Source organism: Elephantulus edwardii, unplaced genomic scaffold (assembly GCF_000299155.1).
Source record: "Elephantulus edwardii isolate Elephantulus edwardi_28Jun2011 unplaced genomic scaffold, EleEdw1.0 scaffold00093, whole genome shotgun sequence".
NCBI lineage: Eukaryota > Metazoa > Chordata > Mammalia > Macroscelidea > Macroscelididae > Elephantulus > Elephantulus edwardii.
The window spans coordinates 7,035,994-7,047,091 of record NW_006399843.1 but is presented as its reverse complement, the minus strand read 5'-3'; positions in this window follow the sequence as shown (position 1 = coordinate 7,047,091).

Below are 11,098 nucleotides of genomic sequence, written 5' to 3'. Positions count from 1 at the left end.
GTGTGTGTGTGTGTGTGTGTGTGTGTGTGTGTGTGTACCGTCAAATTGGATCTGACTGGTACAGGAGACTGCCCCTCCTTCTCCAGCAGAGCATGAAGTAGAGTCTGGGTGTCCCCCCCCCCCAAGGTGCCTGTCAGGGCCTGGGTTTCAGCTGTCCACACCACAGCAGTGGGCAACGAGCTTAAAGCCCCTGATGGCTCTGGGCGCTGACTCTCACCAGTGGTGGTTTTTTAATCTTATTGTTTATTTTTTATTGTGATGTTGAGTTAAAGTTTCCAAAGCATATTATTTTTCTCAATCATTAGCACACATTTTGTTCCAAAATGTCATTTACAATATATATAATATCTGATCATCCTTTGATTCCATAATGCCATTTTTCCCTCACTGTCTTTATAAGTGTTCATTATCTATTAACTAATTTTCTACTACCTTTGCTTTTTGCTCCTTCGTAACCATATTAGATCGATTATCTCCGTAAGTAAACCCTTCTCTAGCTTTTTGTAACAGTGATCTTATGTTGTATTTGTCCTTTTGTGACTGACTTATTTCACTCAGGAAAATGTCCCCAGACTCATCCATGCTGTGTAATGTTTCATGAATTCTTCATTGTTTTTGAATGTTATATAGTATTCCATTGTCTGAATGTACCATAGTTTCTTTGTCCATTCGTTCATTGATAAACCTTGGGTTATTTCTATGTATTTCCAACTGGGAATAATGATGCAATAGCCATGACTGTGCATATATCTGTTTAGGTTGCATCTCTTATTTCTTTAATGTATATGCCTTTATTGGTTTGCTTGTTTTCTTGTTTGTACCATTGTGTTGAATCCAACTGACACTGGAAGAGATTGCCCCTCCTTCTTCAGCAGAGCATCTGGTGGATCCAAACCACATACCTTCAGGATTGCAGAGCAACTTCTTTCCACTAGGCCACCAGAGCTCTATGCCTTTATTGTTGTGTGCCATCAAGTTGGAGCTGATCCAGAGTTGACCCTCCAATGGGTTTTCAGAGACAGCTAATCTCATGGGGGTGGGGGAAGATTGCCCATCTTTCTACCACAGAGCAGTTGGTGGATTTGAACCAAGTGCCTTCAAGATTGCAGTGCAGCTTCTTACCAATAGGCCACCAGAGCTCCCTCTATATGCCTAGTAGTGGAATATTTGAATCAAATGGTACTTCCATTTTCAACCTTTATTTTTAAATTTTTTATCGTGATTTGAAAGTTTATAAAGCATATTGGATTTTCAAATCAATCAGTCGTGCGTATTTTGTTCCATAACATTAGTTACAATGCACAAGATATCTAGTCATCTATTCATTCCACATTGTTTTTTCCTTCACCCATCCTACTACATATTCATTGTCTGTCAATTAATTTTTTACTCTTCCTATCCCTCTCTCTGGTAACCATACTAGATTGATTCTCTCTGTATGAATTCTTTCTCTAACTTTTAAAAAAAGTGAACATATACAATATCTGTCCTTTTGTAACTGATTTATTTCACTTCAGTATAATGTCCTCTAGAATTTATTGTGTAGAATTTCTTGAATTCTTCATTCCTTTTCAATGTTGCATAGTACTCCACTCGGTGAATGTACTATGCCGTTTCTCTATCTTTCATTCATTGATGGGCACTTGGGTTATGTCCTTCTCTTTGCTATACTGCGATATACATGGCTTTACATATATCTCTTCATGTCACAGCTTTGATTTCTTTAGGGTAGTTTCCTAATGGAATAACCGGACCAAATAGTACTTCTACTTTCAACTTTCTAAAGAAACACCAAACCACTATCCATAGGGGTTGCACCATTTTACATTTCTATTAGCAGTGCATGAAAGCTCTAATTTTGTCATACCCATGCCAGCATTTGTTTTCTTACCTATTGAAGCTTGCTATTGTTACTGGGGTGAGATATCTCATTGTTGTTTGATTTGCATCTTTCTAATAGCTAATGAGGGTATTCTGATGGCCTAGTGGAAAGAAGTTGAACTGCCAACCCAAAGACAAGTGGTTCAAATTTTTTCTTAGCTCCTGCCCGTTTTGTAATGGAGCTGTTTGTCTTTTTCTGAGGTGCTGAAGTTTTATATAAATTTTAGGTATAAGCCTCTCATTAGATATGTCATTGTCAAATATTTTCCCCAAGTTTTAGAAAGCGAATCCTAATCTTGACAACTATCATATTATTCCTTGTAAACTTTCTCTTTCTAGGCCTTTGGCAGATGTTCTTTCCAAAACCTTTGTTACCCCGAATGTGTTATTCTCTTTTTATCTCTCTCTCCCCATTCTCTTTCCTTTTTCTTCTTTCCCTCTTCCTTCTTGCTTTCCCCCTCACTTTCTCTCTCTCTCTCTCTCCACCCCTATCCTTCTAGTCACAGTGACTGCTCTCTTCCTTAAATATTCCTTAAGAACAATTAGAAAATCAAAGGTAAGAGAGGTGTACAAAACCCAACATCGAGTAAGTACAGGTTCAATTAGTACTTTGTTAGGTTTGATTGAGGACAGATGCCATCAATAAAATAAGCAAACCATTAAATAATAAACAAAACATTAAATAAACAAACAGTTAACATGAAAACAGAACTGTCTACACATTCATAATTTAATTTCTTCTCCTTGATGATAATTAGTCCACTGACAGGCATTAGGTGGTCGAATTTGCAAATAGGTGTCAGCAGAGGCAGAATCAACTACGAAGAGTCAGATAGCTGGAGCTGCCTGCCCAGGCCTGGGAGAGGAGTGCAACTTGTCTTCTAACCAGATGTGGCCACTGTACTCCTCCGAGGCCTCTGCTGTGCAGCCTGAGAGAATGAGATCTAGCTTCCTACCTCTCCTTGCTCAGGGGTTCTGACTGGGCCTTAGGGCAGACCTCCAGTCTCCACATAAGAGGCACCCCCAGGGACCTCCTAGCTAGCCTTATTAAGGGACAACCAATCAAATCTTCCCCGTCCTTCCATCCGCACACCCCAGGGAAGGAGCCAAGCTTGGGGGAAAATGAGGGCTTGCTTGGTCACTTGCAAATGCTAATTAGCAAGGGCTGTTTGGCAGCCTGGCGTCCTTCTGATTGCCTGGATAGTGAGTGGAATACAGAACGTACAGGTGAAGCTCAGCCCCTGGGAATGGGAGCTGAAATGTGATGCTCCCATCACCCACCCTCTCACAAGCACTGGAGACAGAGACACCTGTGTCTAGTCAATCAAACATCTGTCTACCTGAAGCTTCGCTCCAGGTCTTTATTTACCATTATTACTACATCAGACTATCTCATTTTCACGATGCATGTAGCTCTCCTGGGGCCAAGGCTTACCAGCGAGTGTGCCTGCAGTTCAGTTCATGGAGGAAGTCTATTTGTCCTGTTCTCTGGGGGGAAGTAAAATCCCCTGACATTGACTGTGGTCCCTGCTGAGGCACCGCCTTCAGAATCATGCTATCCAACAAGCAAATGAACCTAGACAGGCCAGGAGACTTTAATTCTGCATTTAATGAAACATAGAGAGCTTGTGGATGCATATTTGTAGTTGAGAAGGTGCATCTGAAATGAAGAAAAGACAAAAATTCCTGATATTAAAGTCTCTTCCTTCAACATCTGCTGAGGCAACCTAATCAGGACAGGCATTGAGACTGAAAGGACAGGCACTGAAGCTGAAATCAAGATGCACCACACTCTGAGGAGCCTCGGACGTCCAAACTGTTTCCCCCCTCTCCTCGCCTCCCTCTGTTTTTTGACAGGAAGTGGGCTTGGAAACAAACATGCAAGTGAGGTCTTGCGAGAGAGTAGGTTGTAAGGAGATGAGTGGGTCAGGTAGATGTCTACCTACACGAGCAGATGCACTTCACAACACGGTTGGGTCCAACAAGGAGGGAACTCAGGATCATCATTAGAGAGTGAACTTATCCCTCCAACTAATGCACACTGAGTACTTTCAATGAGTTGAAAGCCACACTCAGTCCTCAGATGTTAATTTTTTTTAGTCTTCAGAACATTCTCGGGAATGTACTCATGGAGATACATAGTTTTTGAGTGGAAATTGGTCAGAAAAATACTCCTTTTTATGACTACTGAAAACCAGTGGGGAAAGTGTTTTGCTTTAGGTTATTTAACTAGTACTTAACAAATCAGGGTTGAACCAAAAATCTCTTTACTCCAGACTTTATGTTCTTTGCTATCACACTCAGGTGGAACAGGCATCTTTGTGTATGTTTAACCAATCATTTACCATCAAGTCAATTCTAACTCGTGGTGTGCCCATATATGTCAGTATACTCCACAGCATTTTCAATGGCTGAGCAATGGGAATTTAAGCACCCGGTGTTTCCTCTGAAGTGCCTATTGGTAAACTCAAACCAGCAATGTTTCCACTGTAAAATCTCAGCCATTTGGCAGGAAAGGAAGCCCAGGTCAATAAAGTGGCAGAACCAAGGTCATTCTGCCAAGGAGGGCAAAAGAAGGAAACCATTACATCTGGACTTCTAAGTCTGCACTTCAGCCTTTGGTTTCCTTGGGCTGGAATTTTCCTTCTGCTCCTTTTTTTTTTTTTTTTTTGTCTCCGTTTTGATTTTTGCCCTGACCTTCTCTTCCTTTCTTTTCTCACGTGGATTCTGAACGACATGCTGGAAATAACCACTCACCCGGGAGAAGGACATGCTCGTCTCCCGTCCACCCACCCAGGGCTCCTGGCCAGGACAAATGTCTGCTTTGGAGATGGGATCTGGAGATGAGGAATAATAATGAATTGAGAGCTGAGCAGGATTGAGCATTGCACACACCTCCCCATCTGCTCTTGTACAGGCTGCTGGATTTGCCTTAGATTAGGTCTCTGTTTCTGATCTGACAACAGATGCCCGAGCCATAAATAACTGTGTGTTTTTCCCTTGAACTTTCGCTGCCACCTCCCGATGTCTCGTGTCACATTGCGTTCTGGGGAGAGGTGCAGTGGAGCGTGCTGCCATCTCCTCGTCCTCACTCTGTCCCGTTTTGCCCAGTGCCGTCATGATATGAGTCCTACAGAGGGTGCCAAAAACAGAAGAGCTGTCAGCAGTGATTAGGGTTCTCCTAGAGGCCTGCAACTGGGGACCCAGAGACCTAGGAGTCCCAGTCCCATCCTCATCCACCCAGATCAACCTTGGGTTCTTTCTTACTGATGGTGTTTGCATGAGCAGGATCTCCTGTTTGGGGTCATTGTGAAGCCACATCTTTGACTTGGTACTTGCCAGAAACAAGGGATACAGAAAGTTTTGCAGCCAGCCAGGCCAGCCTAGGAACTCTCAAGGCAACTGATGCCCTGATGTGACACTGACCCGGCCTACTGTCCCCAAGGAATGGTACAAATATGTGAGGAAACATTTCCTAAGACCAGCAGGGAATTACTATCCTACACTGTTTTCCATCCTTCGTGCACAGTCTCCTTCACTTCCCACCCCTCACTCTCTTTGTCTACCTGCATTCAGTTCATTTCAAAACCTGGAGAAGTTACCCTTGGCACAGTTCAGAATAGAACATTCCATAGTCAACAAAACCTGAAGCTTAGATCTTTCAGCTTGTCTTTCTGATGAATGAAATATTGATAGCAGAATAGCAAGTTCAGATGTTGGCAAAGGCTCAAAATTCGGACCTATTCCATTTTCTCCGGCTCCGACTTCATGCAGTATATATTCTCTCCCTCTCTCTTGACCTCTTTTTCTCTCAGTATATCCCCCATCTCACAATATCTATCTCGGTTGATCTCCCAATCATTCTTGCAATTGTCCTGTCACATTTACCTTCCTTGTTTGGTTATCTCAACTCTTTTTCTGTTCCTCTTTTCTGTCATGACTCCGCATCTGTCTTTCTGCATCTTGCACCATGTCTTACTCCCACCCTTCCCACCGTGTGTGTGTGTGTGTGTGTGTGTGCGTGTGTCTTTTCTCTTCTACCTCATATCACATACTCAATGTCTCTATTGCCAGGCCCCTCCCTGCCTCCGTTTCTTTTTCTTATTTCCCTTTCTTGGTGTCCTCACTGTCTCAGGATACAGAGGATTCTGGCGAGTGATTCTCCTGACATACACAATGCTCATGCCATGCCAGCACCTGGCTAGCCCAGTCCTCCATGCCAAATGACAAGGCAGTCCAAGGCAAAGGATGTTGGCAATTTTCTCAACTAGATTCTTCACATGGATAGTATTTGTGGGGTACTGATAGAGATTTAGCTTTTGATTTTCTCTAGCCAATCTAACTGCTTCCTTTCCTTTGACTTTTTGAAGCTTTACATTCCTTCTTCTCTTTTTAGGTTTTTTTCTTTGGCCTCTGACCAGTTCTGTTAAAGAGCAACAATGTCAATCTGGAGACTAAGGTGAGCCTGATCCAGGCCATGGTCTTCGCAATCACTTGCTATGTGTCAGAGAGCTGGACAATGATGATTGAAGGAGAATTGATGCCTTTGACCTGTGGTGCTGGAGAAGAGTGTTGGATATATCATCGATTGGACATGTTGCAAGGAGGTCATGTTTGGGAAGGTGGATGGGCAGTTCAGGAGAGGAAGACCCTTGATGAGATGAATGGATTTAGTAACTGGAGTAATGGGAGTGGGTATGTCAGAGACAGTGAGATTGGCACAGGATAGAGCAGAGTTTAGGGCTGTTGTGCAGAGGGTTGCTATGAGTCGCAGGAGACTCAATGGCATATAACAACAACAACAACTGACTATCATCTCCCTCTCTGGTTCTTACCTTACTATGGCAGTTTCTTGGTCAATCTCCTTCTCCCAGCCCGTTTTCTGCCTTTCTTTGTTTTTTTCTCATGATCCACTCTCTCTTACTGTTTCCTTCCTTTTGTCTCTCCATGCTGCCCATATCTTCTCTTTACCTGTTCCTACAGCTCAGTTTTCACTTTCCCCTGAACTTTTGCTTATAGAGTAAACAATACTTTCTGGTTCTCATCACCTTTGGCTCTTGGTCTTGATCTTTCTGTAGCACCAAATCCCTGCTCCAGAGATGCCATCTCCACTCTTTCATTCCACAAAACAAAGACTTTATGTCACTCTTTTCAGGAAAAGCTGTTTACGAGCAAATTAAATTTAACAGGGCCAGACAAGCTCTTTTGGCCTAGTGGGAAGAAACTGCTGCAATCCCAAACACATTCAGTTCAAACCTTCCAGCTGCTTCACAGGGGAGGGGTGGTCAGTCTCCTCCTGTGTAATTCACCGCCCCTGAAAACCTGCTGGAGGGCCAGCTATGGGTCATTTCCGACTTGATGGCAAGCTACAATAATAACAACAACCACTTAATGAGAAAAATGTGAAAAACCAGAAAAGACAGTAAGAAGGAATACAATAAATGAAACTGTTTTGAAGAAACTTGAGGGTTAATTAGAGGAGAGAAGGCTAAGGGGGAACTGAGGAAAACTGTAATTAGTTGAAGGGATGTTATTATAGTATGAGGCACAAATAGGGGGGAAAAGAATGACTAGCTGAAGCCATAGAGATGTGTCCAGGAGACAGATGAGAAACCAGAGAACATTAACCAGGGAGATGATGGTGCTGCTGTGAGAGGGTTGTGGAGAAGGGCATCTGGCGTTCTGCTCCCATCACCAAGTAGGTCCTTGAAAACCCTATGGGGCAGTTCTGTTGTCACATAAGGTCATTAGGAGTCACAATCAACTCGAGAACACCCATCGGCAACAAGCACACACTGACGGAGTAGGTGTGGTTCTGTCCTTCCTGGTGGCAGATGATAGAAAAGGCAACATCCGTTTCCTCTCATATTTTTAGCTCAGACTCCTTCCTTCTTCTGCCGCCACAACAACATTCAGACTCTCCGAAGATGAGCTTGTAGATGCCTCATTAGCCCCTGTAAATAGTGATGTAGCTTTGCCACTGAGCTGTCACAGGCATGATTCATCATTCCAATGTGCTGACTTGACTTATCTCAGTCCTGTTTTGATGACATTTCCTGCTGCTAGGGTGCTGTCCTTCCTCCTTTCCCAGGATATCAAGACCATCCTCTTCACCCGTGGGATCCTAGGACTTGACCTCCTGGCTTGGAAGTCTCAGACCCTTGGAGTTCTCTGGCCTCTCTCATTCTCTCACGTCCTCAAGTCAAATAAGTAACTTAATTCCACCTCCTTCTTGGGCAGCTGCCTCCTCCCTTCTTTGTCTCTTTGAGCATAATCTGGGCAGTGAGCATGAAAGAAAGCAGTGCAGCTGGCCAGGCAAGACCATTCTGCGTTCCCAAGCTTTAAGACAGAGTCGTCAAGGTCTGAAGACTGCCAAAGGGCATCTTATTGAGTGAGACATGCATTTTTAATAAACTATATTTGACTTCCATGATGGGCAAGTTATTAAGTCGTTTGACAGCCAATGGCATGAGGAAATGAAAGAATACCTTAAAAGTAGACATTTCTTGGCAGATAAGGGAGAAATTCAGTGAGCTGGAGGCAATAGAAAAAGAAATGCAAATAAAGATATGATGCTTTTACCTATCTGCATAGAGTGGAGAAGCCATTAATATAACAGTGAATAGTGGGATTTTTATCACTACTTGACTTGAATGTCTTGAAAAACTGGCTCAGCCTTGAAAGGATCCGTCTTTGTAGCTCTGGACAAAGCCCCAGTCTTTTGTCTCTGCGTGGAGAAGATGAATTTGTTTTCAGATGTGTTTTCCCCTCTGCCTCCTCCTCTCCACATCCTTCTGAAATGAGCTTTGGGTTGGTTTTCCATCATCACCTGATTTAGAATTATTAAGGATAATGATAAGGAGTAAACGGTCCTTTCGCACCCAGAAGCACTTTGCTGAATTGATGGATGTGGATCCAGGCAGGCTGCCTTCCTGTCCACTGGTGCAGGTGATGGAGTGAATGCTTCTCAGTTTTGGAAGCTCCCTTGAGTCCCAGTTTTCCCATCAGACTTTCTGGCCACTTTAGGCTTCCAGTAAGTTTCTCTTTTGCCTAAACTCTTAGGGATTGACTGACCATTTGGCCTATGTCTTGGTTCCTGACCTCTCACTGCCCAGATTCAGTAGTTTTCTTTTAAAAAGGCCGAGGGATTGTCATAATTTTGTAAGTTCTTCTAGATTTGTGCTTTCTTTTTACAGCTTCTGCCCACAAGACCTAAAGTAGAACTTGGGATGATTGCATTCCCTTCCCTAACCAAAGACAGTGGGAAAAGGGAAGAAACCAGAGAAATTTTCTATCTTACAAACACCCATAAGTTCTTCAAAAGCCTCCTTAAATGATGTTTAACTTTTTTAATTGTTCCAAAATTGTGGTTATCTTTTGCATAAACCTTTGTATTGGCTTCTTCCTGGAGCTCTGGTGGCATAGTAGGAAGTTACACAGATAATCCAAAGGCTACATCTCTCTAATCAATTGTATCTCCCAGTGGCTCCATGGGAGAAAGAACAACCTTCTCTCATGTGATTTACATCTCAAAAACCCACAGGGCATCAGCCATGAGTCCATTCTGACTTGACAGTGATATGCTTCAGTTTATGAAAGTTAGCTGTTCACATGTCCTCTTCTGTTTGATGATGAAGATAGTGGTCATGTCTCATGTGTCCTGGCACAGTGACATTTAGTAAGTGTTGGCTGAATTCGTATCCATTTCTACATAACTCCTGGTGTTAAAGGAAGAATCGGAGGTGGTGTGTGTGTGCGTGTGTGTGTGTATGTGTGTGTGCACGCGCTTGTGTGTGTGTGAAACAGAGATAGAGATAGGGATAGGAATGGAGAGGGGGAGAGAGAGAGAGAGAAAACAGAGATAGAGATAGGGATAGGAATGGAGAGGGAGAGAGAGAGAGAGAGAAAAGAGAGAAGAGAGGAGAGAGAGAGAGAAAGAGGAGAGGAGAGAGGAGAGAATAGGACTTAAAAGGCTTAATTATGTATTGCAGAGTTACTTCTTTGTTACTCACTTCAAGCTTACCTACAGTATCCTTCTGTGTAAAACCCACTTAGCCCCTGCTTTTTAGTTCTAACACAAAAGGCAAAGGCACTGCCTGTCTTCTTGACATCCATCTCCTACCTCTGAATGGTGTCTTGTAACCTAGGTCTCTGTACATTGAGCTCTGCCTGCTAAGCACCCAGTCTAGCACTCAGCTCTTTCTGTGGTCTGTCATAGACTATTCTAAATGACCATCTATAGGAGCTCAAAAAAGAATTTGAGAAGAGAATTTATTTCAACCCTCTCTTGCCCACTGCTGTAGGTACTCAACATGAAGCTCTATCTGGAGGCTTTGTAAGCTTGGTAAAGTGAGCTAATCAAAGGAGGATGTTGGAACAGAACTTCTTATTCCTGCTCATCATCATGTCTTAGTCTTAAGGCAGGATGCTCTGTCTGGGAGTCCGCTCTTAAGAAAGATGTGGCAGCAGTAGATGTGACAGCTCAGGGGAGAAGCAGGCAAGTCACATTCAGTCATAGACATGATGGGCCTGGAAGAGATGTGTATTCAGACAGCTCCATGCTGTTCAGTCTCTTAGTATTTTCTATTTCTTCCTATCACTTAATTGAGGCCTGTTTCTCAAATCTCATTTCCTCTAAGATTGATGGATCAAAATGATACACCACATCTCATTGACTTATTCACACAACATATTAAAAGCATGTCTAATGAAATTTAGTAACAACAGAAAGCAAAGTAAATGTTTCAATTGAAAAAATGTAGTTGTTGGTGGCCTTTTTTATAAGAAGCTGCACTGCAATACAAAAGAAACAGGGTTCGAATCCACTAACTGTACCATGAGAGAAAGATGGACAATCTCCTCTCATGCAATTTATTGCTTCTAAAAACCTGCTGGAGGGTCAGCTATGGGTTGGTTTTGACTCAACGGCACACAACAACATTCTAATATATTGGTCATTGTCTTCTACTCCTCATCTCTTAAGGTGATTGAATCATAAACAGAACTTTGGAAAACTCCTGGTCTGTAAATGTACTTTTCTGGCCCTATCTCTTGCTGTTCCCCTACAGTTCGGTGAATCTGCAAAAAGGCCACACTCTTCTTCAGAGATTTGTCTTTACATGTAGTTACGTGTACAGTAGAAGCCTTATTTCTTTCTCACTATTTACATGGTTTCTTCAACTAGATTGAATTGGGAATGCAAGACCAGGTAACATCT